This window comes from Phaenicophaeus curvirostris, chromosome 1, assembly GCF_032191515.1.
Source record: "Phaenicophaeus curvirostris isolate KB17595 chromosome 1, BPBGC_Pcur_1.0, whole genome shotgun sequence".
In the NCBI taxonomy this organism is placed as follows: Eukaryota; Metazoa; Chordata; class Aves; order Cuculiformes; family Cuculidae; genus Phaenicophaeus; species Phaenicophaeus curvirostris.
The window spans coordinates 190,948,858-190,975,342 of record NC_091392.1 but is presented as its reverse complement, the minus strand read 5'-3'; the positions used below and the strand labels follow the sequence as shown (position 1 = coordinate 190,975,342).

At 39.0% G+C, this 26,485-nt stretch overlaps 1 protein-coding gene across 6 annotated transcripts in view; it reads right to left on the bottom strand.

The window, feature by feature from the left end:
* TENM4 (teneurin transmembrane protein 4) overlaps nucleotides 1-26,485 on the bottom strand; it is a 373,803-nt gene that overhangs the window by 223,820 nt on the left and 123,498 nt on the right. The window lies entirely within an intron of this gene.

Sequence of the window (26,485 nt, the reverse complement as noted above, 5' to 3'; positions counted from 1 at the left end):
GGTTGTCCTGACAGCCAAGTTAACTCCAACGAACAACTGCAATTTGCAAACTGCAATCAACCTGTGGTGCTGGTTTTGATAAGGCATGAAAAATACAACCAGCCTGGATAAATAACATCTTAGAGCAATTGTTTGATGGATAAACAGCTCTCAGTGAAGTTACTTCTGCCTCTTCTGCCCAAGAATTGTCAATAAGTAAACAAGAAGACTGAGAATATGTTTAATCATAGGCTGAGTTTAGGGAAACCATAAGAGTATGTCAGAGTTACACAATTTAACCAAATGCAATAGCTGGTGCTGTTACAGACACACTCAGTAAAAATGGCATAAATATCAAGGTGTCAGGAAAAGGAAACAACATATGGTGAAGAAAGGTGTAAAGACCAACGATAAGGCTACTTTGCATAAAACTCCAAGTATTCATTAGCCATGAGTCTGAGGGAGGTAGATCGAGGAAGGCGAAAACTTAGAAAAGCCCAACATAGTGCTGATTATATATTTATTTTACTTGTTTTTACATTTCTCTGGAAATGAATTAAAAACAATATATTTGATAGAACTGGAGGGAAACTGACAATTCAGCATAATGCAGGTGGGAAAGAGGAAATGCACTCCTTTCTGATTTTAGTATGTTTATGATCATAAATCATTAATATACAACACTTATCTGATGACTTATCTAAAGAAAATTTATATCCTACCAATCTAATGCTCACTAGACAGCCTTCTGTAACATGAAAAAATAACACTCACTTACACTCTAATTAGAGAGCTCAGAACTGAATGAACTGTACGTAGTCCTAAACTACAATGGATGGTACTGAACTTACCATGACATTTAATGATACTTTTAAAATCTGGATAAGTGCTTGGATTCAGGAGAGGAACAGAGAAATCATTTACAATATCTCCTTAGCCTTTTGGATATTTAGGCTCACAAGATAAAACATAACGGTGCATGAGACACCTCGTGCTGTATTGACTCCCACTACCTTACCATTAAGTATGGCTGATTATACCAGAACCTTAGGCATGGGGCTAGGGACATATATTCCATGGGGAGAAGTGAGCGCTTTACCGTTTTACCCTGTACTCTGAGAAAGGTTGGAGGAACAGCTCAAAAGTGCTGTTCTCTTTTTATCGGTACATCTGAGAACAAGCAGCTCAAGAAGAGAAGCAATCTACATTTGGATGGATAGATTATTCACAGGGATCTAACGGAGTATTCAGAAGTCTGACTTAGCAAAACTCATGCAAAATTAGTAATGCCATACTGGACTCTGATCTAATACACATTAGACAAATTGTGTATATCAGCCAGCAAACTAAAGGGATGGACAGAGCAACATCCCTGGACTGTACAGAACAGGAACATTGGAACTAATTTGGGTCTGACCTCAGCTCCACATAACCATGTGAACCAAGGCATCCAGACATCCCTGGACTTGTTTGGGACTGCTGCTTAACTGAAGCCCTGACCACGGATGTAATAAAAACAACAGTAGAAGAATCCTACTGCTAGGTTAGTTAAACTCGTTATTCCTTTTCCCACTCAACAGACAGCAGCCAGCCTGGCTGGGCTCCTTTTGCCAAGAGGCAGAAGGAAGACAGGAAGAGAAGCACAGAACTCACCAAAATCTGCAGTTTGGGAACGTGTCTGCTCGCAGACAATGGATGATACAACAGTATATTAATTCCAGGCAGAGGGAGATGAACATAAATAGAGGATTTTCAGTTTTTAAGGCTGTCAATCTATCACTGCTTACAGAAACTTAATTCATCCTGGAGAAAATGACTTGTCTAATCAGGAGCAACATATCAAAGGCTTCCAAGACCAGTTATTTGAGTTCTTATTATAGTAGATGCTTGAGATGAATATTCCGTGCAAACAGGAAAGGGGGGCAAATGGGTGAATCCTGGAATATGCAAAAGGTGTTTTGCGAAGTTCTCCTGCTATCAGCCTACTTTCCCTACTGAAGACACCATTTTCAGATTATGAGTCAGAGCCTGTTTCCCAAGATCTGTTATGTACATTCCAATTTACACTCTATTATTGCAGACACATTGCAGATGCTATTATGGATAATGCTTTCGAATCAAGCAAAAATGTGTCATTTCCATTCCCTATTAGCATACCCTCTGTGAATTCTTTGCTAAGTAAAGACAGCACATCTCTCTTACTCTGGTCTATGTGATTTTTCACAGGATTTTACAGCTTGCATTTCTTTTTTTTTTCTGACAAGGTAGCTTTTCCTCACAGAATGTTTTTAATTTTATTCAAATACGAATTCTGAACACTTAAATCATATCTGAGCATTACTGAATTTAATATACCTTGACTAGGGTTAGCAACTGTTCCCCTTGACTTACAATCCCTTTTTTCCTTCTTCTCAAGTTAAGGAACATTAGAAAAAAAGGTGTAGATGAAAGCACAAGCTATGAAACCTTCCTACTAAAAATTCTTGCAGTTTGATGTGACAAAACTATTGAGGTTTTAACCCTCTGTGGTCACCAAAGATCCTATGAGATTTGCAAAAGATAAGGGAAGTCCACTAAGCAAATTCTTTCTTGATTTCCTAAAATTGCAATTGTCCCCTTATTTGAACAAATTCTTTTTAACTTGTTCCACAATATCTAAATGACATATAGAGTGTGGTTACTTTTCCACACAGGAAGGGGGAATGCTGGCTGCAGCAGCTCCCTTACATCATATGTGCATGAATCTTATACAGTGGGAAGATGCTTTGATTATTCTGCTATATATTATATATTAAGTGCTGTCTATTTATAGCTGCTTAAGCAGTGCTGAATATTTGCAGATCCCATTACATAGGTGGAATACAGCTTTCTACATCAAACAGCAAGCCTTAATGGGACAACAGCACCATAGGAATTCAGAAAACTATACAGAGGAGCAAGACATCATGGCCTCTGCACAAATGGTACTAGGTTCCCCAAGACCCTTCTTAAGCAACTATAAGATGGCTGACTGACTACTGGAAGTTATCATGGCTTACTCAAAAAGAGAGGACCAGCTAACCTAGCTCAGCACTGAAGAATAAAATAACTAAATAACTAAATAATAAAATAAGAATAAATTTTGTACAACACCCTCCTCACCACCAGATTTCCAATAGCCTTCAGAACAAAATAAAACAGCCTATGGGATGATCATTGCCTTGAAGGAACAGCAACAAGATCTGTCAATAGCAAAGTAGTCTTCATAGACTTAGATGCCAGGTGACAATGAAAGAGGGTCCTGGTGATAATATTCAATGTTCCTAGAAGAGAGGCCGGCACTGTGGAAGTCAAAATAACTCAGAACATAATAAACATCCATGTAACCCTCATTTTCTCTAGTGTGTCTCCAAAATATGTCAAACACAAAATATGTCAGTTTTCAAATGTAACTGAACATTGGAAATGTTACCACAAAAAACACCAATAGAAATCACGTTGCCTTTGTGTTCTCTTTTTTTTTGTTTGTTTACCTTTTCACATTAAAATGTCATTGACTAACACTGGCTTGGTAACCACAGATAAAGCAGAGCCAAAAGATAACTCAGTTAATGAAGCTTGTACTTGGAACATATTAGAGAGCCTTGACAGAATCACATGAATGAAGAATTGAATGAATGTGAACCATAAAATGATTACCAATGAGCAGCTAATATGACAAAAGTTGAATAAGAGGACTGAACCCCATGTTCCTATTCTTTCCCTTAATCTTTAATGATTAGTACAGTTTTGAAATTAGTCTATGTAACAATTACACTTTCTGATTCATTAGGTTTTGGGATTATGTTCAGGGCAAATGCGCTAACCTCAGAGTGAAAAATACATTCTCATCTCTTTTTCCCAGCTTGTCTTGCGTCTCCACAATCTGTCATTCCTATGTCTGCTCATATTCAGACAGCCTGATGTCTGACTGGTGTCTGGGTTATGCACAAGAAACATTTCTCTTTACTTACGGTACATAGTACCAGGTAGAATGAATCACTTATTCATCCACTGAAATCAAACTTCACAGTCGCTGTGATGACTAACTTGGTAGTGTGACTTGGGGCAATCATGTTTGTACCCACATATGGAGAAGTCGCCCTTCTTGCAGAGCAAACAGTCTTTTTTAAAATAATGAAATCTGTATTCAACTAAGAGCCCTGCCTTGACTCCAGAACCATGTTTCAATCTACTGCAGGTATACGCTCACAACGCTCACACCACCAGCCAGCTGAAACTACCCTCATGGATTCCCTGTCCCTTTGGATGCCACTGGGTATGGAGGCTGGGGTGACTTCACTCATTAATCTGATGAGCCACCTAAGGTGACTGAATTGGGTCTTCCCCAGCACTCTTATAGGGGGCACAGGGAGTTTGCTGTTAAAAGTGAGACAGCTTGCCAGAAACAGCTTTCCTATCAGACACATAGCAAGCCAATGACAGCATCTGCAAAATGAAAAGCAAGCAGAATATTTAACCCCAAAGTTGGCAGATAATGAAAAACTATGATGAGAAAAATCAGAATGGGGGTTGCTGTCTGCTCACAGGTTACCTCGGTGGCTTCTAGTGACAGTCAGGATCAACTGCAGACCAAACTTATCTCCTATTTTCATAGAAACCAGATGAAAGTGCAACATCTGGACTAAGCTGAAGCACCATGCAAAGGTGCCAACTCTGTCATACCAAGCAGGTTCATCTCACAGCTGTTACCAATACTCTCCAATCTAGAGGAGAATTTCTTCCTTCACAGAATGTTCTACATCAGGCTCTGTCTACACGGGACAGTCAGGTCGTCTAATAAGGAAGTCACCCTACAGTATGGTGATAGAGGTGAAGTGAAACAGGTCACTTGGTATTCAGATAGTTTAGCTGCACAGAGATGTCTGTTTTCTGTCACTAAAACTTAAAAACTGGAATTAGTGGTACAATTTGAGTGACTGAATCTCTCTGTAATAAGCCTAGGTACTGAATCTGACCTAAGACTAGCTTCTCCTGCCATCAAGAGGAATGATGGTACCATGCTGTGAAATACATCTTTTTCTGCAGCAACGTCTTGTGCTGATGGTTTTCAAAATGCTAAGTCACAAAATGACAGTGAATCATAAAAGAAATCAGAGAACTGAAGTATAATCTCCATTAAGTAACAAAACAACAATAGGAAAGCTACCTTGATGGGTTTTCTCTATTTTATTTTCAGTAACAGCATAATGGGGAGCTGCTGTTCCATCAAGGACTTTCACCAGAGAAAAGCATAGTCTTCATCATCTGGTAGAAATCAGCAGTGTGTATGCCCTGGGTCTAGACGGCATTATGATTCAAAGAGTCTTCTGGAAGTTGAGCTCTTTGAATCCCAATCTTCACAGCCTTGTATCTCATTGGTACTTTAACATGCTGTATGCATAGACATGCAACAGACTGTGTTTTATGGATGATTAAGGCCTAAGAAAAAACATCCTATGCACACCCGTATTACAAAGTTGATGCAGTTTTTGTCTAGAAAAAACTCATAAACATTTGGAGACTATTTAATGCAAGAAAATGGTTATACACGTGTAAACAATTTTGAGTGTTTTCGTAAACGTGCAACTTGGACATTGGATTTCAAATAATCAGTGATATAATAAGTGGATATCAAAAAAGTTGCAGAACATAAATACCATAGTAAATTTTCCTGACAATGATGCTACCTACAGTGCTCCTGTGAATGTCTGCGGCCACCCTCCACAGCTATGTTAGTCATTATTGGTAAAGCTACATACACCAGGACCAGTGAAAAAAAGACTGTAACTATCAAAATCTAAACTTGACCTCCAGCAGAGAAGAATGTAAAAAATGTAATCAGTCTTCATCCTGCAATCAGACTGTAACCACTAGCAAGTGAAAATGGAGGATCCAGAAACCAGACAGTAGATAAAATGGCATCTTGTTGCTGACTGACAAGCTGAAGCTTTATAAATTGTGAGGACTTTACTCTGAAACATACTCAAGTAACTTCATTCCTTTAGATAAGTGACATCAAAAATCAGGCCCACCTGGATGGTATACGTGCACTATTTGAAACTCCCCTCTAGCTACAGAGATTAACACTTTATTGGCTTTACTGTTTATTGGAAAGAGCCTGTGCACCAAATCAAGTCCAAGCAAGCCATTTCCTCTGTATTTTTGTCATCAAATGTGTACATTATATGCAAACTTTCCTCTCAACTGCAAAAGTGCCTTTGCAAAAGCAAAATATTGACTTTTGGGTTTGAAATCAATTTTTCGTTTGATGCTAGGCTGTCAAGCTTTGGCTCTACATAGTCAACCAGAGCTCTGGGTGGGTTTTTTTTCATCAGCATGCATCTGATTGAATTGAACACCCCACAAGCAAAGCTTTTAAAAAGCTCCAGCTCATTGTCAAAGGATCATATTCAGACTTTTAACCCATAATGTTCATTATTTAACTTAATACAAGGGAATTAAAGACTAAGGAAATCAAAGCAGAGTATTACTATTTGCACTCTGATAGTTTATGAAGAATAATTGCCTTGAACACAGAGGCAAGTGGAAAAAACACACGAATATCTGTCAGACTGTAAATCAGTTACTTAAATTTAAATAACACATTTAAGTCCTCAAATAAGTTACTGAAAACATGGGAAACTAGACTTTATAGTGGCCAGCTAAACCAGTTTTCTTGCAGTCCTGGAGAACTGGGAGCCTGCAGTGCTCTCTCTTCTACTTAAGGGCTGTATGAATTCAGTGCTTCTGAAGAGGTGTGTCTTTTTCGAAATGTCAAAAGGTGTAGTAAGTTCCTTGTGTTTTATACATTGCAATGTACTCTATATAAACCCTAAAATTCATTTGCAGGCAGCCAAGATTTATATCCCATTGGCTGCGGTTTAGGGAATGCCTACGCCACTTGGATGATTACACCTCACAAGTCTTCTTTCAGTGGTATCCAACTTGCACAGGCTCAGTAGAAGCAGCCGGGTGCCATCCTTAATGCATAAAAGGCCTGGAGAAATGGAAATAATGCTCAGATTTGCTGCTCCCTCACTGCATGTTTAAGAAATACAACTGTTACTATACCTAAGGTTTTCCTTCTTGAAAGAAACACCACGCATTTCTCTGTTTGCAGTTTATTGACTTGAGGCATCGAGGAACTGTTGTACGGAGAGTCTAACTGGTTTCCCAGCATACGCTGCCTCCTGTGTGTGTTGTGTGGTTCTTTCATATAGTAACATATGGAGACAAATAAATAAACAAAGACAAAATCACACAGTTCAGCCTTGTACCAACCAGATGTCATTAGCTGGTATAGTTACACAGGAATATTTCTGAATTGCTTGTGTAAAGCAGTTCTCTAAACTAAAGTACATCCACAAAAGGTGCTACTGTAAGAGCAAATAAACTTAGGATTTTGGCAGCATAGCTCTGTCAAATATTGCTGGCACCTTTTTTTTTTTCATATACTTATATTGGAAAAGCTTTGAAATATAGACCCGATCTTTGCCTGTTTCTCCCTAAAAATAAATGAACAAACAGTCTCTATTTTGCTTACGCCCTTCAAAAATCTTCTCTAAACTACAGTGCTGTTGTCACTTAGCTGTACACAAACAAACAGGACTGACAGATCCCCAGCTCCATCAGCAAAGCTGACTATTTATAGGAGCTGAGGAAATAGTCTGGTTTACATAATTTTTACAGTGTTGTTAGCAGTGATGATCCAGACACCGTACTTTTTCAAACATGAACCAATACAGCTTACAGGCAGTTTGACTGCCTGACAGTCTATACCCTTAGTGGTCAGGGTGAAATATTAATATGCTGAAAAAACATTTTTAAGATAATTACTCTATTCAATGTTAATCTGCAAGCTTTGGGTCTGGATTCTGACTTCTGAGGGGCTTACAATTCTCAGAGCCACCAGGGAACTGCACAGCACAGAAATCTGAGGGAAGGTTTCGTCCCTTTCTTTTTCATTTGTATATGTCTCAGGCTTGTGAATGAATCAGTCTCTGGAAATGCACAACTCCATTATTTCAGAGCAAAGTGATTATGGAATGTGACATGATGCGGTGTAGCACAATGCCAACAAGCACTAATGATTTTAATTATTTACTCTAGAGAAAGAAAGAGGGAAATTTCACATTGGCATCAACTGAAATAAACTATTTCAAGTCTTTGCTGGCAAGTGGAGATTTTTTTTGTTACTTTGGATCAACTTCTGCGCATGCCGCCACATATATGCCATCAAACAGAGGCACTGCATAGCACAGAACTAGTTTCTCAGTTTTTCCTTTGGTAATTCCTCCTTTCCCCATCCTCCTTTTAATCTTTTCACTGCCTTTAAAGTTTTAACAAAGCCATTTCTGTTAAATACCTCCAAAGCCCAACATGAACTGGTGACAATTCTCTCTGACAGCTGCAACCAATATGACATCTGTCTCAGTGATTAATACCTACATCCCCTGCCCTATCCACTGCATACACAAAAGCTGACTGATTTCCTTTAGAGAAAGCCATGGGTGCAGTTAAGTGTAAAATCTCTCTGCACAGGTGGAAGACCTTATTCCCTTTGGCACAGGAATCTGATTTGTGAGAGCTGGGCTCTGTGACCTTTCCCTTCAGGTTCTATTTGACATTCTCGGAAGCATGATGGCAGAAGGCTACACTCCAAATAATTCTGAAACAGACATAAAACTTATATTTTTATTAACACTTGAAGAGGCCACTAAAGGAAAATCAAAACTATGAATCTGTCAAGACGCCCCTCAGCAATGCTGCACTTAATTCACAAAAGTGCCACAATGGAAGTGCAATGTCGTCTGTCTGGTGTGTGTGTTTGTCTGTCTATTCACACCCCCATGCCCCCAAAATATCTCAGTACTAATTACTATAGTCCCTCTGGCAACACAATTCTTAGAGGAAATATTCATGCTGAATCTCATTTAAGATTAGTCTCATTTATCACATTCTTTTTCTTTTTGCTTCTACATTTTATGATCTATACATCTAGCATGTAAGAAATGTCATCAAAAATATGCACACACACCTATGTATTAATAGATCATAAAGACATTTATACGGGTTCTGATATTCAGTCTTACCCTATTATTGTGAATGCGTCTTTGTGTATCTCCCTGCTTTGTTACAAATAGACAGATGTGTACACATGTATACAGTACTTCAGAGACAGAAAAACTGTGTTAAAGTAAAAGATTTTGATCTTTTCTTAATTTCCACTCTTAACTTTTTTATTCCACTACCAGGAGGTATTGCTCTCACTGGCACCGTACGTTAAAGTAATGCTTGATGTCCATCAACTTTAATCTTGGAAAACATTCTAATTTAAAATGAATAAATACAAAGATTTCTGGAAGAACAAAAAGATCGCCCTAAATTTTCTGTGAGAAGTTGCAGAAAAGTTGTATTAGAATTATTCTTTCTTAGTGCTTATCGTTGTTTCCTTCAGTACACAAGAAACTGAAGAAAAACACTGGACTAGGCTACACCCCAGTAATTGTCAAGGGCAAAAGACAGAAAAAAGTTTGAAAGAGGTATATCTGTTTCTGCAGGTCGTACATGGCAAACACAAGTCTATAAGCTGAATTACTCATAGCTCTAAATAGCCAATAGGGAGATCTTCAGATATACAAACAGAAGTTAGGTACCATCTTCCATTTACGCCCGTGGCTCTGTGTCACTCAGTGACATCTGCAACGTTGGAAAATTCACCATTAAATTTTAAAATCAAGCCCTGAATGAGAGATATTACTGCAGACCCCTGAAACAAGGTGCTTAGCTTGTTTAATAATGTACTTTGGAAATACACAGTCCTAGCATTGACTAAAGTCCAATATTAGCTGAAGATTCCCTTAGCAGACAGCTGTTCAAGAGAGTGACAATGCACTCAGATAACACTTTGGCACAAAGCGTGCGACTTTAAAGCTCAGTCAGATTATCATGAAAGATGAATTTTCTAAGGTTCTTTTCATTACTTTCTGTAAGTGTTCTTGACATTCTCTGAAGCAGCTTAGGAGAGCTTCCTAGGAAAAATGTCAAAATAAAGTAATAATTTTCTTATATTTTTCCGCAAAATGTGAGCACGGCCTGATTTAGAAATGAAGATCAGCAACTTATGAAGATGGCACATACGTGTATGCACCTATATATTTTCAAGGGCTTCAGTGTGATCAAAACAATAAACAATAATTTCATATGTGCATTGTCAAAGACTGGAATAACTGGTTGGTGTAGAAAGGGGATTTTATATGACCTTCCAAGTATCCTGCCAATATACATTTCGACTATATCTGGAACTTCTGTTTCAAACACTGGCAGTTACTCCCTGAGCAAAACAATTTATACTGGCTTCATACTGGAAGCCTTTGCTATGAAAATTACACTTCTACCTCTTTTTAAACAGAACAACTCAAGTTCAGTATGGAGCTGTATTAAAACACTGCTTTGCTTTTTTAGGGGAAGCCTTGTTAAACTAGTTTACCGTCTGCCACAGGCACCAACTGGCACAACTCCATGAAGGTGACAAAACCTTTTGGTTTACTTAAAGAGATGATGATAAAGATACATTTTATTATCTATAACCCCAGAACCATGTAGGATAAAGGGGGCTATGCGGGTGTTGTCCCCTTCATAGTCACAGTCTCTCCTACCCACTAGCTGAATGACGTACAGTCTGGGATGATACCATCCTAAACTGCAGGCTGTAAATTAAACAATGGGAAGAAAAACTGATTGAAGAGTTTTAGGAATGCTAACGTAACACATTATTCAGTCTACTGTGAGTGAAGGCCTTTCAAAAATACTTTTCTGAATTAGAAGTACACTTACTTAATAACATGACTTAAATGCATAATGACAGGATATTTTAAAATATAAAGCTTAAATCTAATGGACTATGTTTATGCCAAGAATTTAGGATTACTTATTTTATTCTAAAGTTTTCTGAAGTACTTCACATATTTACCAAATTTATATACAGATTACAGGAAAGAATCATTTAACTCATCACTGAAAGGCAATCGCGCCTGCTGAAGAACAAGGCAGCTGCTACATGAACCCCAGGCTCCATAGAAGACAACTGCAAGAATCTGAAAGACTTTGGTAAAGCTGGAATTTCACAAATCATCTTTTACAAAAAAAAAAAAAAAAAAGAAACCCTTAATACTTGCAGGGGACTTTAATAGGAGAAAGCAGGCAGGACTTTCTTTATTCTTCAGTTCCAGTGATCAAACCATGACAGAGCCAGATCTGTGTTTGCCGTTACGAATCTAGCAGCCTACCTCCCTCTCTGTGTAACCATTTGGAAAGAAATGTGCAGAAACTCCCCCAGAGACACACTGCCCTTGATCTGCAGAAAACCTCCTGTAGTGTCAATACTTGCCTTGATCTGCAAGGTAACTCTTGATGTCAGCGGCAGTTTTGTGCACAGAGTGGGCAGTATATGGCTCCTAAGGAAAGTTTTAGAAGCTGGGGATGCATTGAGATTAATCTGTATTTCATGCTTCGCTGGAGAAAAACAAATGAGCAGGATCTGTGGATACAGTCAGTGAGGAACATTCAACTGCAGCCAGGAAAAAAACCATTGCACTGAAAAATTACAAATTAAGCCAGAGAAGAAGATCAAGAGTGAGGGAGAAGACAGTTAGTCTTGAAGAAAGGCTCATTTACAGAAGGACAAGGCTGTCTTCATCTCTTCTACAGTTTCCCTTCTGAATGATCAATTTTCTTCTGGGCCATCTCTGATATTCCCCCATCAGCCAAACTTGAACTCCCAAAGCGCTGTCAAAGTGTTCATAAAGCCATAACTTACAAGCCATTTAAACCAGGGGGAGGGGAAGTAGATGCTCACATTTCTCTGCACCTCTCTCCAAACCAATCCAGGCTGTTATCTTCTGGAAGATTCATAGGCAAAGAACCAGATTGCTCCCTGAAGTGAATCCACAGACTCAACTCTGATGGTATCTTCTAAGCCAAGAGACGACCTGACCTCATACAGAAACTCTGGGCAGCAGGGAGTTTACATCCTCAATTTCTTTAAATTCATAGTAGTAAAGCTGCCAGTTACAAACCCCAACAGCTTCTATGTAATTTCAGTGTTTAGTGGAGGAGTAAAGTGATATTCTCGCTATTTGGGACATGATGTTTTTAAAATAATCTATCTGGTGCACGTTGAGAGCCAGAAACATAAATAATATTTCTTATTGCATAGCAACTTTCACCCTACATTCTCCAAGTAATTTACAGAATTAATTAGTTAAGAGCATCTGATAACAGGACTCCATATTAAGATGATTATGAGTATAATTAAAGGTAATGAAATGATGAAAGGACCTGTGTTCAATTTGTACATTAAAATAGGAAATTCTGAGGTAACAAAAACAAAGTTGAGCACAAAGACTTGCAACTAAGTACACATGAACTAACGGATTTCACTTCTCTAGGGAATGCCTGCTTCTAGCTAGGAATATGTGTGTGCAAGATCTGAGACATTTGGTAAAAGCTTTGCTGTGGTACAGATATTAACATCGGGAGAGCAGCAAAATACCCCCTTGAAACTAGTAAGGCACACAAGGTTCTGAGATGGCAATTAAAATTGAATTACTGAACTCAAACATTTCAGGTTTTCTAAAGGAAATGGTTTGGATGGCTCCATTCTTGATGGACACATATTGGATGTATTCAGGATCATCATCTTTTGGACAGATATTTTCTGAGACCGAGGACACACCTTGAATAAGCTTTTATTCCCATGTGCGAGGCACAATAGGCAGTGGAGACTAGCAGTTGTGTAGTCCCTTTGTAAACTGTCGAATCCAAATCCAACATGGTGCTGCCGTGACAGGGTAGGAAGGCTGGCCAAGAGACAGCTTTCTACAAAGGTTAAGAGTTCTTCAAAGGGATTAAGGAGAGAAAGCACAGAACTACAGGGAATACGTGGCCAAGATTATGGCTGGAACCCAGGTTTCTGTAGGCACTTTTTTCATGACTCTTGCAAACAGTTATTTCCAAAACAACAGAAGTAATAATGAGTGGCTTTCTGAAGGCTGCTTGGTAATGTGGTTTTGCTGACCTGCAGGCTGCTGACAAAAAGAATGAGTGTCGGTGTAATTCCCCTTGTCCTTTCTGCCACAAAACTTGTAGGAATTTGGTATCTTTGAGACATTTGCTCCACCATCAAGCCGCTGAAACTGGCCAAGAGCTTGTCAGGCAGATAGCAATACAATTATTTAGAACTTATTTTCTTAGGAAACACAGTTTAAAGTGAAAGTGTTTGCATTGAGACGACAAATACAGACTGTTTGATGAATTAGGCCTCAGCGGAGACCTTATTGCTCTCTATAACTACCTGAAAGGAGGTTGTAGAGAGAAGGGTGCTGGCCTCTTCTCGCAAGTGACAGGGAACAGGACAAGGGGCAATGGCTTCAAGCTCCGCCAGGGGAGGTTCAGGCTGGACATCAGGAGAAAAATTTTCACGGAAAGGGTCACTGGGCACTGGAACAGGCTGCCCAGGGAGGTGGTTGAGTCGCCATTCCTGGAGGTGTTTAAAAGACGGGTGGATGAGGGGCTGAGGGGCATGGTTTAGTGGTTGATAGGAATGGTTGGACTCCATGATCCTGGGGGTCTTTTCCAACCGAGTGATTCTGTGATTATTAAACACTCTTTAACAAACCCATCAAAATTACTGCTTTTCTTTAGTCACTGCATTGGCAGACAGTGTATGGCCTTCTTTAGGTAAAACGCTGTCTCCATCTTGAAGAGCTCAAGACTTGTCATGAGATAAAGAAAGTGTTGAAAATTAAGGAAGCTCCATTTTTTTCAGGAATCAGCAAAAAAGCTCTAGTGAAGTAACACATCACCTAAGTGGTTTTGGGTGCAAAAGGAACTTTTTTCTTCCTCGAGGAGGAAGACTTAGGATCTCCATGAAATCATCCACAGAAGCCAGCTTACAATTTATGATGCAGGACTTCTCCAGTCAAACAACCTTCTCACAAAGGTGGAAGATGCCAAAATTATGTATGAAACACTGAGTGTAATCAAAACTGCATTGAGAGGACGCATTCTCTATAGGCATACTACAGTCACCAAAGTTTGCAGTAACTCTAAACTTTCTTCTGCAGTCCAGTGGGAATCAACGGACTCTGGGAATTCATGATAATTGAAAGTTTGTATTACAACACTGATGTCTGATAATTAGCTATTCAGAATTGAAGGCCGGCAGATTAATAAGACTCATATCCAAATAAATCAATAAACTTTGATTCATCCTCTCCGGAAGATGTCTCTGGCCGTCACTACAGGCATCCTTCACTTGAGACCCCTCTCTCTACCAAATCAAACAAGGATCCATGCACAAATATCAATACTATTTCTGTTTCTTAACTGACTTGGAGCTACTGACAAATATTCTGCTGAATTGAAAATGGTTTCTACCTACAAAGCACGCAAAATGAACAGGTACATAAGCAGAAGGAAAGTACTGATTGACATGGAACAGCGTTGTGGCTCAAACAGCTTGTTTGAAGATGAAGACAACATGGCCATTGCAGCAGGATGAGCTGTGGACAGCTCTCAGGGAACTCAGTATTTTAGCAACAAGGAGAACTGTGCTTCTTAATACAGAAAAATCCAAGGGAGTCACTTTCCTTGTTTTTGTCTTGTAGCTGGTAAGGTTACTCTAGACACATGCACTATATTCTTATGATTTTCACTAAGGATCTGGTCCTGGACATTTCTGAAGACCTGCCCAGATACTGTTCTGCTACAATTAATAGAGGCAATACTCAAAGACTCTACAAGTTAAATATAAGACTGCAAAGAGGGCTCCAGCAAGATATAAAGAGGGAGGAAATGGAAGTGAGTGGAGTACTCCAAAACTGCCAGGTATACAGAGCAAAGTATTGTGAACTAATATAAGCATGTAAAATTGTCAGACAAAATCTGTGCAAAACTGTGTTGGTCAAACACCTGCTTCTACATAAACATCCAGAAAAGATGCAGCTTAGGAGCACTCAAAATTGTGGGTTGTTTTGTAGTTTTCTTTTCATTTCAGATGCTGATGTATACTATGCCTACTCTCATGAGATCAAGCTTATGAAAAAAATAACCTGACTGGTGGAGAAACTGAAACACATGGAGTAGTTGTGTTCTCATCTTTTGGCTACTACCATTTCCTTTTTCTAATTTATATTACTAAAATTGACAAGAAAAGAGCACTCTTGGCAAATCAGAGCAACTGACAATGTATATGGCACACAAATCTTTGTACGTGGAATCAAATTCAGACTGTCTCCAAGGATTTACACCTATACGTAAATATATATAATAAAGAGAAAAACATGAAGCGTGAAGTAAGCACTTATTAAAGGCCTATTTTGGTTTCCAGCTAATAAGAAAATTACAACTGCTGCTGTCCATGTGAGTCTGTGTGTCTGGATCTTTCCTGACAGACAAAATTATTCATGTCATATTAGAACCTGTCAGTGTGTTTAACCAGAAAAAAAAGACATATCATTCCTAGAGGAGATCTAAACATCTTCATTATAAAAGCTGTGAGGGAGTCACAACACATTAGGAAGAACAAATGTAGTCTGCAGCGGTTTTTCAGTTCTTCCTAAACCATTGACTTACCAGAGGAAAGTACTACTAATTATACCTACTTGCATTGATTTTTTTTTTTCTTCAGGATGGATTACCTTGTCCTCCCTCGAATCTAATGATTTAAATTAGAATGAAACCGCAATCTGATGGAGGTTGGAAGTTACCCTTGAAAGAAAGACATCAAACATGACATTAAAAAAAAATAAAAATCCTTTTTCCCTATTAACTGCTCTTCCAAAACAGGCTGAGTAAGTTTCAAGTGATGTAATTTAGCAAATACTACAGCGACATAATACACGACACATAACAGGAAATGCCAGATATATTTCTGGTAGTTAGATAAGGTTCAGTGATCCAGATCTGGATCAGATATGATCCTGTTTACACCCATGTAAATCCAAAATAAATTCCGCTGAAGCCAGGGTATTAGTTAGATCAGAATCTAGTTCACTAAATCGTAAATGATTACATTCTTAGGAATATTCTTCTTATCTGTCTCCTCCTTTTCCTCTTATAAACTCTCGAATTTTGTCGCCAGGACCATGAGGATCATCTAAATGAAACTCATATGCCATGGGTCATAGAATATAGTCATTTCTACATCAAACCCAGTTCCTTGCAGTTGTGGTAAAAAAGATCAAACATTTCTACTGATTTTATGTTTGTTTTTCATTTGTACTATCCCTGTGAGAACTCAGTAATTAAGACACAATTGCCATGGTAACATTGTTTGCCGAAATCTGATCATAATTAAATTAGCGGCAATATTTACGTCAGGTTCTTCTTAACAGTCAACCTCCCCCTGTACTTGTACCAGATTGTATCTTACCCGCCAGTCTAGGACTTTTGTCTGACCTGATTGTTGTGAGGTCAAGCTGAGAGATGAGTCTTAAAGAAAATTTCCTGACTATGAGTCAGATTATCTGTTTCATCAGTTACGGGTGATAACAGCAATTACAACTACCTTTTTAGTTTTCCATCCCCCTCCTCTTCACTAGGACCCTCACACAAGGCATTCATAGACCATTCTGTGCCACCCTTGCCATTTCGTAACCAGTGACGAAATACTTCTTAATTCCTGGCTCAATATTACTTGCACAGACAGTTATGCTGCATGCTTTCCGATGTAATAGCTATTAATCCATTAAAACTTGACAACTTTACAATACCTCATCCAGTTATAATGCAGGTGCTCATACAATTGAAAAACCCATGAAAAACAGGGACACTACAACGAATAATCCAATATGGATTTAGAGCAACTGATCCAGTAGGTCCTTATGTTGTAAGCTGACACAAACCAGAAAACACTACAAAAGCTAATCTGGATATTGCATAAAACAAATATAAAATGACAAGAAAGAGATCTGATAGTCAATACATAGCACAGGAAACAATACATGCCAAGGAAACAGACAATTGTAACTGTAAGATGCCAAAGTGTGCTGAATTCTATATATAGTTAGGCACGTGCATACATTAACCTCAAGCTGGTGTAGAGCTAATGTCATTGCTTGAATAAATATACATTGAAGCACTTTTTTTCAGTGTTATCACAGAACCATAGAACGTGTTTTTAGATTTGTTCTTTTTTCTCTTTATGCTATTCTGTTAAATTTGAAATAAACCTCATTAATTTCCCCAAGTTAAATCTGTTTTGCCTGTGATGGTAATTGTTGAGGGATATCTCTGCCTTATGTTGACCCATGAGCTTTTCATTGCATTTTCTCCCACTGTCCTGTTAAGGGCATGCGGCAGCCAGCCAAGGTCAACCCACAATTATCATCAGACCCACATCTCTCCAATTTAGTGACAGTGATGTTGTATAAGACCATGCTGAAGAACTTACAGAAGTCCAGACAGCTGGCATCAATTGTTCTTCTCTTATCCAGCAATGCAGTCTCTGCTTTGTAGAAGGCCACCAGATTAGTCAGGCACAACTTGCCGTTTGTGAAGCCATGTTGGATGTCTCTAATCACCTCCCTGTCATCTATATGCCACAACAGAGCTTCCAGCAGGCTCTGTTCCATGACTGCACCAGGCACATAACTATTGGTCAGTAGTTCCCAGGGTCCTCCCCTTTACCCTTCTTAAAAATGCGTGTGGTGCTTCCCTTTTTCTAGTCACTGGGGACTTTGCCCGATAATGTGTAAGCCATTATCAAATGATTAATAGTGATCCTGTGGGATGAAAGAAAACACAAGCAAGTCCAGGCACTGAAGGCTGAGGGCAGCCTTGACCTTATAGCACGAGTGCTATTTGCCTTGACTGACCTCATACATAATTTTTGCTTTCTTTTTCATATTTCTATTTCCTACAGCCCCTACTAGCTTAGGTATTATATAATCAGCGCTTTGAAAGCCAGGAGAATTACAGCCCCCTGAAATCTCTTTCCCTGTAGATTATTTTCTTCGTCTGCATGATCTTAGTGACGTGTAAAACTCATGTCCTAGATTTTAATGATGGTGACCTTTGGGAGTTACGGTTGAGTCAATGCCATTTTAAACACAAGTCTGTAACTGTACTATATCTTTGCAGCTGCAGCCAAGTGAGAGGGTGGCAAATGCAAGTATGAGTTCTTTCTGTGAAGACTCCTAGTCTGAGAAAATGCAAGAACTTTTACAAAATGAGTGCATCGATGTGCCATGACCTTGTATTGCTAGCACAAGCGGAAGCATTTTATTTTTCACCAGCTTCAAAGTCTGATGCATTTGGTGTGCAGAACAGAAGTATACAATACATAGTTATGAAAAAGAAAATGTATTGCAGAAACACTATTTCATATGTTTGTGTCTCTTGGAATTGGAAATGCTTTCATAGAATTGCTTTAAGTGGCTATTTCAGAATACTTGTAACAGTGTTGAGGTAGAAACTGTTTATAGTTTCACATCAAGCATGACCAGTTTACAGGTTTAGCTTTACAAATCAGCTGGCATAACCTGGACAGTGAGAGCAAAATCAGCTTGTTTGAACCTCAGAAATTATCATCGATGAAATGTCTGAAACCAAAATGATGTAAAGACAATTTATTTATTTTACTAGGTCTACCAACGTGTATGTGATTGGAATTTGGTCAATTATTCTGCCGAGGCAGCCCAAGACAGAATAGAGTCTGCAGAAGCCTCGAGGTGCCATCCCTTTCCTCTTGATCTTCCCCTTCACCTTTTCTTACAACAGCTGGTGGTAGCCCTGAGGCATCTACATCATAGCATTGAAGCTGCTCTCAGAATCTCAAAATCCTCCTCCTGTCGCTGTGGGAGGTACCTGTTTGCACAGGAATAACTGAGAAGAAAATTTAGATTTCCGTCTAAACTAAGACAAAGTGTTTGAGAACATATCATGCCTCAAAAAGTTTCAATAATGAGGACTGCTACGTACATCAGCAATTTTAGAACATAGAAGAATATCTCTACAGTGCTTAATATTTTAATCAACTTTCGATCCAGCACTCCAAGTCTCTAATGACAATGACAGAATTATTTTCAGCATCCATTGAAAGACATTTTAAAAGGGAGGCCCTTCAGCAACAGTGTTTCTTAAAAAAAACTAGTACAGCATGCACGCATGGGAAACTACAGCTGAAAAGGAATTTGACAAGTGCTGCTGCAAGGAATTTCTCAGAGGTGTTAAATGTCTCCGTTCCTGCAGAGTTTGGATTTTGTTTCAACATCCTTTTGCTATTCAGTGTCAACGCACAAACTAATTGCACATTACGGTAGCAATTTTCACTATGCAGCTATTTCACATACTGCACCATATTTTATAGTAACTTGCATACTTATTACTGGGTCTGACCAGAGAAGAACTTGATGGTGTAATGAATTCTGTATGAGAGAGGATCTGATCTGTGATATACTTAGTGTTAGTCTAGAATAAATCTGTTAACTTCAGCAGACTCGCGCTGGTATAATTTAGATATGAGTTAGATCCACACTGTGTATTCCTAAAACTGCTCACTGCTGGAGGCAATCAGACCCGCTCATTATGTGTCACAGAGCCCACACTGGTGGCACTCCTACTGCCAATGTTGTCCTGGCTCAGCCAGCCAGTGGGAGGAAAAACATTAATGTGAAGTGCTCAGACACTACTTTACAGGGACCACAGAACTACCCACTAGTTTGGCCATATGGGTGACATTGGGCTATAATCGCTGGGTATCTCAAGTGCAGAGTTGTTACAGCTAATCACAGTTCCTCAGTCCCTAAAGACAATGTTGACGCAATGTTCTTCAGTGAACTCCAGCTTCCCCTTGCTTGCAAAGCACTGAGAAAGCACACTGGCTGGACTTCCTCTAGGGCTACTGCAAGTCATAAAAAAATCAGCTCTGATTTTCTGACACAGAACTTCTAGTTAAATTTTAAGTAAAAGTTAGGATCACTAATGGAAAAGCTGAGAAACAGCCACAGTGATGTTAATATAGTCAAATGATTATGTCAGTGTTAGCCACTTTACAGACCAGCCCTCTACTTTCAGCTAGTCCTCTAGGATCCTTCTACAGATGGTGTAGGGACCCAAACATAATGCTTCTATAAAATAACATGAACCACTCTGTGCTTTTTGACTACCTAAATGACTTCCAAATCATAACCTTGGTGTTTATGAGGTTTTTACTTGGACAGCAGGATAAACTAGATTCTTGTGGGCAGACTGCTGAAATGTTTCTTCAGCAAGGATAGAAGAAGGTAGGCTAGTAACCACCACGGCTAGCCTGAAGCCATTACAAGGACAGGAGTGCCTGTAGGTGAAGGTGGCACTGCAGCTGGCATTACTGGCAAGCTGGAAGGCTTACGGGGAACAAGGAAAAGGACAAGGGTCTAATCGATACTTTGGGGCTTGAAAAGCAAGTAACAGAAAGCCAGTGGAAGGAATTAATGAAAAGCCAGCCATAAACAGTATCATGCAGAAAGCTCTGGGCTAGCAAAAGGGAATTCTCTGTGGGCTGAGGAACCCAAACAAAAGAAGGCTAGAAGAAAATAGAAAAAGAAAAAAGGACATGAGTAAAACAAAGCAGCATAGATAGGAAAACCTAGATGCTGCATTTGGTCACAGGCATTAAAGAATTCATGAAGGCTGTGCACGTGTAACCGCAGGCAACCATCAGCTTTGACATCTGGATTGCCAGATTCCTACACTTTTGGAAGATAAATAACTTATTTTGAAGGGAACACTTCAAATAATAGTATAGATATTGCTGTAAATCACAGTCTTATTCCTTAGCCATATTTCATCAACTTTACCTTATGTACCGTCTTTCTATGATATGCCAGTCACAATGTTCCTCTCTTCTATTATCTGCTAACAACCACTCCTAAATTCAGTATTTCACACTCCTCTAATTCTGCTGTCTTTTAACCCATCTATAAATGTCCAGTTCTACAGACTAGTGGTAATATTTCTATAATTGTCCCCAGCAGCTCTTAGTGCCAACACAAGGACGAATAGAGTGAAAACGCCTTGCTGTATAGTGCATCTTGCAGTAGGCTTTCAATGCTCTGTAGCCATCAAACTAAATCACCATTCTTATTTCATATTTTTGATATGGGTAACTCTTAATGTGTCAAGAATAACCAGAGCAAGAAGAGTGCTATCAGAATGTTTTTGTGAATGGCTGCCCACTCTGCTCTTGAGCCAAGGAAATATTTACTGGATTCATTAGAGTTTAGTGGCACAAGATCACGAAATCACGTACAATCCAATTTTAATTACATGACTGAGCCTCTCATGGGCTAGGTCTCCTATACAGAAACACAGGATAAGTCAGCTTCTGTTGAAATTTGATTTGGGTGTTGATTGACTCTGAAAATCAGGCTCCTCTGTGTCAAAAAATCTTGATGCAACAAGACTTGGGTTCAAGTACAAACCAGAAAAAAGATATAAAGCATGCTTATTTGTAATAGCACTTCTTTACCTGAAATGTCATTTCCATACACCCCATTCAGAGCTTACTCCATATTTAACTACTAAATACAGATAAGAAATCCTTATATGTATTCTAGCTGGTCTCAAATGTAGCCTTAATTTTCCTTTGTGATTGCAAAACTGCAAGACTTTCATGAGCTCTGCTTGAATTTTAGAAAACTTTGGTCCTTGAGCAATTCATCCTCTTACCATGTAAATCCATTATAGTATTTGGACTAATCCTTTTGTCAAAGGGATTCCTGGGAATGCCAAGAGGCAGCTACTTTTACTGTGTTCTTGTTCTAGGCAGTGCCTGAAAACTGGATGTGTGGCTGTTAAGAAAGCAAAATTCACTCGGAGAGCTCTCCAAATAAAGAAAAATCTCCCACATAATCATTGCTGCATGTCTGCAGGAGTGGGTCTAAGGTTCAGTAGGTGTCCTAGAGCTTACAACCACGACTCTTTGTTTCCCTTGCTTGAATAAACATTTGATAAAGGAAAGATGAAGAGAAACGTTAATCCTGAATTTGAATCTCAAGACATACCAGGGTGAAAGAGAGAGAGAGAGAAAGTGAGGGAGAGAAAAAGAGGGATTTGGCTAGATTTTCTTACAAGGTTATAATAAAAATAAAGCCACAGATACTAATCAGGGGAATTATCTCTCCTCTTATTTAAACAGCTACTTTATGCAAAGTCAAGGAATAATTGGCCTTCCAGGAAGACTTATGCTTGCATAAAAAGGGAGATATATAGGACTACACAGCTGAAAAAACCCCCACCAACAGTAAAGATCGGGCACAGCATCAGAAACGCACAGAATTTGGGAAACAATCATGGAAGAGGCTGAATGTGATTCCTCCAGCAATTTACCAGCCAAACAAATTCTGAACATAAAACAGGGCAGCACAAGTCCTCATCTCACCCTTGTAGTCCAAGGCAAGCTATCGAACCCATACAAATCTTTCTATCTGTGCAATAGGTTAATAATTTTTACCTATGCACGTCTTTGGGATTAAAACATTATTTTTAAAGTACTTTGAGGATGGATCATGCTATGTGATTGCTAAATATTATTATTACTAAAAATGTGACATATTGTTTGAGTTAAAGAAAATAGTATATCTTTATCTTAAGAAGCCTGTCAGTGCATAAATGAACTAAAATTGTGATTGCTTAACATAGTTACTGCAATTTCTAGTCGGAATGTTCTGTATTTATTGTTTGCTTTGTGCAGATGTATATTAAATTAATAAGGTTATACTGTATGATTGCTCTCCCCTGAGAACTTTTGGAAATGATGCTGACCTAGGGAGTACAGTTTTTAAATAAATATTATTTTATGTATTAGTTTATAAACATGGACTATCGTTTTCTGGATGTGTTTTTAATGATATCTAATACTGCGCTATGCTTAAAGGAAACTTCCTTGCTTTGAACATTAAAACCAAAAGAGTACAAAGTATATAAAAATGGACAGCCAGAAGTAATCCTACATAGGAACTGAATAGACCAATTGTTTTATTTTATCTTTTGTTCTGTGAATGTCTGTTCTCCGCTGTACCATTCCTACCTTACATGCAAATAACATACAGTGGAGAAAACAACATTCTCACTCACTTCTGTACTGAAAAAAACATTTCCTGTTCTTTCAATGTCACCAAGAGAAGCATGTTACAAACTCATCACAGCTTTAACAACTATGATGTCCTATTCTGCATGCCCACTGGCACACTGCTCCTGTTAGCAGGGTGGGCGATACCACCAGCATTTGCTGCCACAGTTTTGGCCACACATGATTCACGAGCTATCACAGTCCAGGGGCAATGAATGCTTAATGGCTGGTGCACACGCAGCCACCCTGTTTTGTAGGCTAGAAGATTCACTTGCATGGATGCTTGCAGGTTTGCCGCTCAACATCCAGCCTTACTGCCCAGGAAAACTTCAGTTCCAGACATAACCAGACTGGAACCACTGATGGGATCTGTGGCTCTTTGAATATAAACAATACCACTGAGGCCCAGCCAGAACTAAGTTAAATACAGTTGGAGTCAAATGCTCAATTTCCTGGCTTAAAAAAGACAGCTACCAACTCCCTGGATTTGTCAGAGAGCGCAGAATCATTATTCAAAGTGTCAGTGGCTTCCATACACCTTCTGGGGCATATTCCACAGCTCTTTATTCTTGTTGAATAGACTTACTCACCCATATACTACCAAATGAGTACCACGAACGCGTTGCTCAAGGCAAAGGGTTAGGGGAGCTGGTCCTCGGCGTATAAATACAGAAGCCTTGCACCTCCAGTCTTCTGTGAACTTCAAACTATGTTTTGCTCTTGTTTTAGAAGCTTTTAAGGTTGCAAATAAATCTAGATGACCCTGAGATGACTGCCACTGCACAAGCTATTCATCTAGAACAAATTCAGCTGTCATTTAAAGTTGAACTAGATCGGACAATGAAGAAGCAATCAAGCCATTTCCATGTGAAGCAGGTAATTATAGAATCTGTTAAATTATAATGATTAGACACTGCTAAGAAGAAGCCACAAGAAATCTCAAGCAACTTTTGAAGGGGGGAAAAAGTTTAATTAAACTGCTGCAAGCCTCTTGCAATGGATTTGATTTTTCCTTCCCCTCCCCTTATAAAATGCAAGCAGGTTAACAAGAGACAAAAGGCAGATAAGGGAGCATAAGTGGATCAAGGAGAGCCTTGGGAAATCCTCAAACAATATGTCTGATTGTGGGATTAAATGGTTCATTTGGTAGTGATTAAATGGGAGAGGACTTTCTTTATCATGGAAATTGTTCCTCTCTAATGTTGGACCTATGCTAATGATCTAAAACCCAGAGAAAAGGATGCCTGTGTAATAATGGTTTATAATACACTACTTCATGATGGACTTTGAGGAATATTTGCATGAATACAGTCATGCAAGGAAATCTGAGCAGCAATAGATTTTTGTTTGGCAGGAATTATTCTCATTGGTGTCAAAGTTCAAAACCTAGAAAGCGCGGGCTGGCTATACATCACCTTGGAGCAAAATTTGCCATTTTTAGTCACAACACTGGGAAAACAAAGGCCCTTAATAGGATTCTGTTTTACTGAGAAGTCTCCTTTTCCAAGTCTAATTAAAATTAGCCTGGCTATGGGAAGAACTGTACTGCAATCACTGGGAGACTTGCAAACCTGTATTTAAACCATGTAAATCCTTTAGAGCCCTAATTTATATTTTACAATGTAATCTATGTCAACAGTGATATTCCTTCAGAGAAGGAGGGCCCACTTGCTCAGCACACCAACTAAGAGTTTCAGAGCAATCAGAGGTCCTGTTTCCAAATACATTTACCAAATCCCTGGCCACTCTAAGTGACTTTAATTTAAGCTCTCACCATTTTATTTCAAATGAATTGACACATTCACACAAAACCAGTAAAAGAGGGTTGAAATGCCTTTAAGATCTCACTGCTGCAATATCAAAAATATTTCAAACTTTCAAGTGAAGAAAAGGCAGTTTCATATAATTGCATGACCAGAATCTTGGATGGAACCAAGAATAGCAACACAGTCAAACACTTAAAAAGCCGGAAAGCATCATTAAAAGGTCATCCCTTTCTGCCTCAGCTTCCTAGACACCAGTGGAAGAATAACAAATGGTTATGGTTTCATTTTACAGTGTAGCAAGGAGGATTTGAGAATCCGCAGGGCCTCATCTGCTTTTTCTTAAGCAAACATTTAATGTAATTTTAAATTTCACTTCATCATTGTGATAGCTTCAAGCAAGCCTCTCCTGTGGGCTAACCTTCGCTCTCAGTGGCATACAGTCAGTGTTACAGAACTGACAGAAACAGCTCCCTCTAAATTATCTGCTCCCTTATGGCTGTGATTTGTGACATAAAGTACACTTGTAGGGACATAGCTCCTCATTCTTTTTCATTTGCTTTTAAGCAGCGCTTTGTAATTTGTGTGTACAAAGAGCTGAAGCTAGTTATTGTCACAGTGGTAAATTATAAGGTTTAATGGGGTGCAGGGATGAGTTTACAAAGATTTTAGGTGTATGAAAGTTGAAGAGGTAAATGATGAGGTTAATACTTCCAAAAGCATTGGAGATGTATTTTCTAGAAAGCCTCAGGCCCCAGTTAGGCTTCATTTTCAAAAGTGGTCCATGCATTTCAGAGTCTTAAGTGTTCCCAAAAATTACTGGGACATAGCCTTATACATCACTTGGCACTTCCAAAAAGCATACCTTTAGTAAAATGTATAAAAGTGTCTGTATCAGTGAGGTACCTCTCTTTAAGTGTCTAGAGAGTGAGGCTGCTTGCCTACTAGGCACTTTTTATAGATCCCCTGCATTTCTGCATTTTTATGTGTGTAAATAAATCTCACCTAGTCCTCTGGTGTCTTTTAAAAGCAACAGGACAACTCATGCAATGCCAGTGTGTGAGCATCAATAAATCCTTTATAATCACACCTCGTAGTGATTACTGATAGGGACTTGCTGCTAAGGCCGGAGCAAAGCTCAAATGTAGTCTACCAGCCTCAACAGCCCAATTCAACCTCCAAGTGTCAAAGCACGGGACACACACCTGCAAAGAAGGTGATCTGCAAAGATGAGAAGTTCTCTACTAACAGAGACACGTCTGACCAGCCTGATGGCTTTCAATTGCGATGGCCATCTTCCACTTGATGTTCAATGAATGCACAGTGAATAAGGCTATAAGCAGTAATTGTCAGTCTTTGCACCCAAGGTCTTAAGATGTCTTTTTATGGGTTCAGAGCTGGAGAAGTAAGGGCACTGCGAGGACAGCATTTCTCTGGTACTGGCATCTCCACCACAAAATAACGCTCTGTGCCACTCAGTCTTCCTGAGGTTACCATTCCTCTACCATGACAATGAATAGGCCAGAAACCTCCTTCATCCTTAACTCAGAACATAACTGATGGCAGTTGTTTGAACACAAGACTGTTGCCTCCACACTAAATCTTA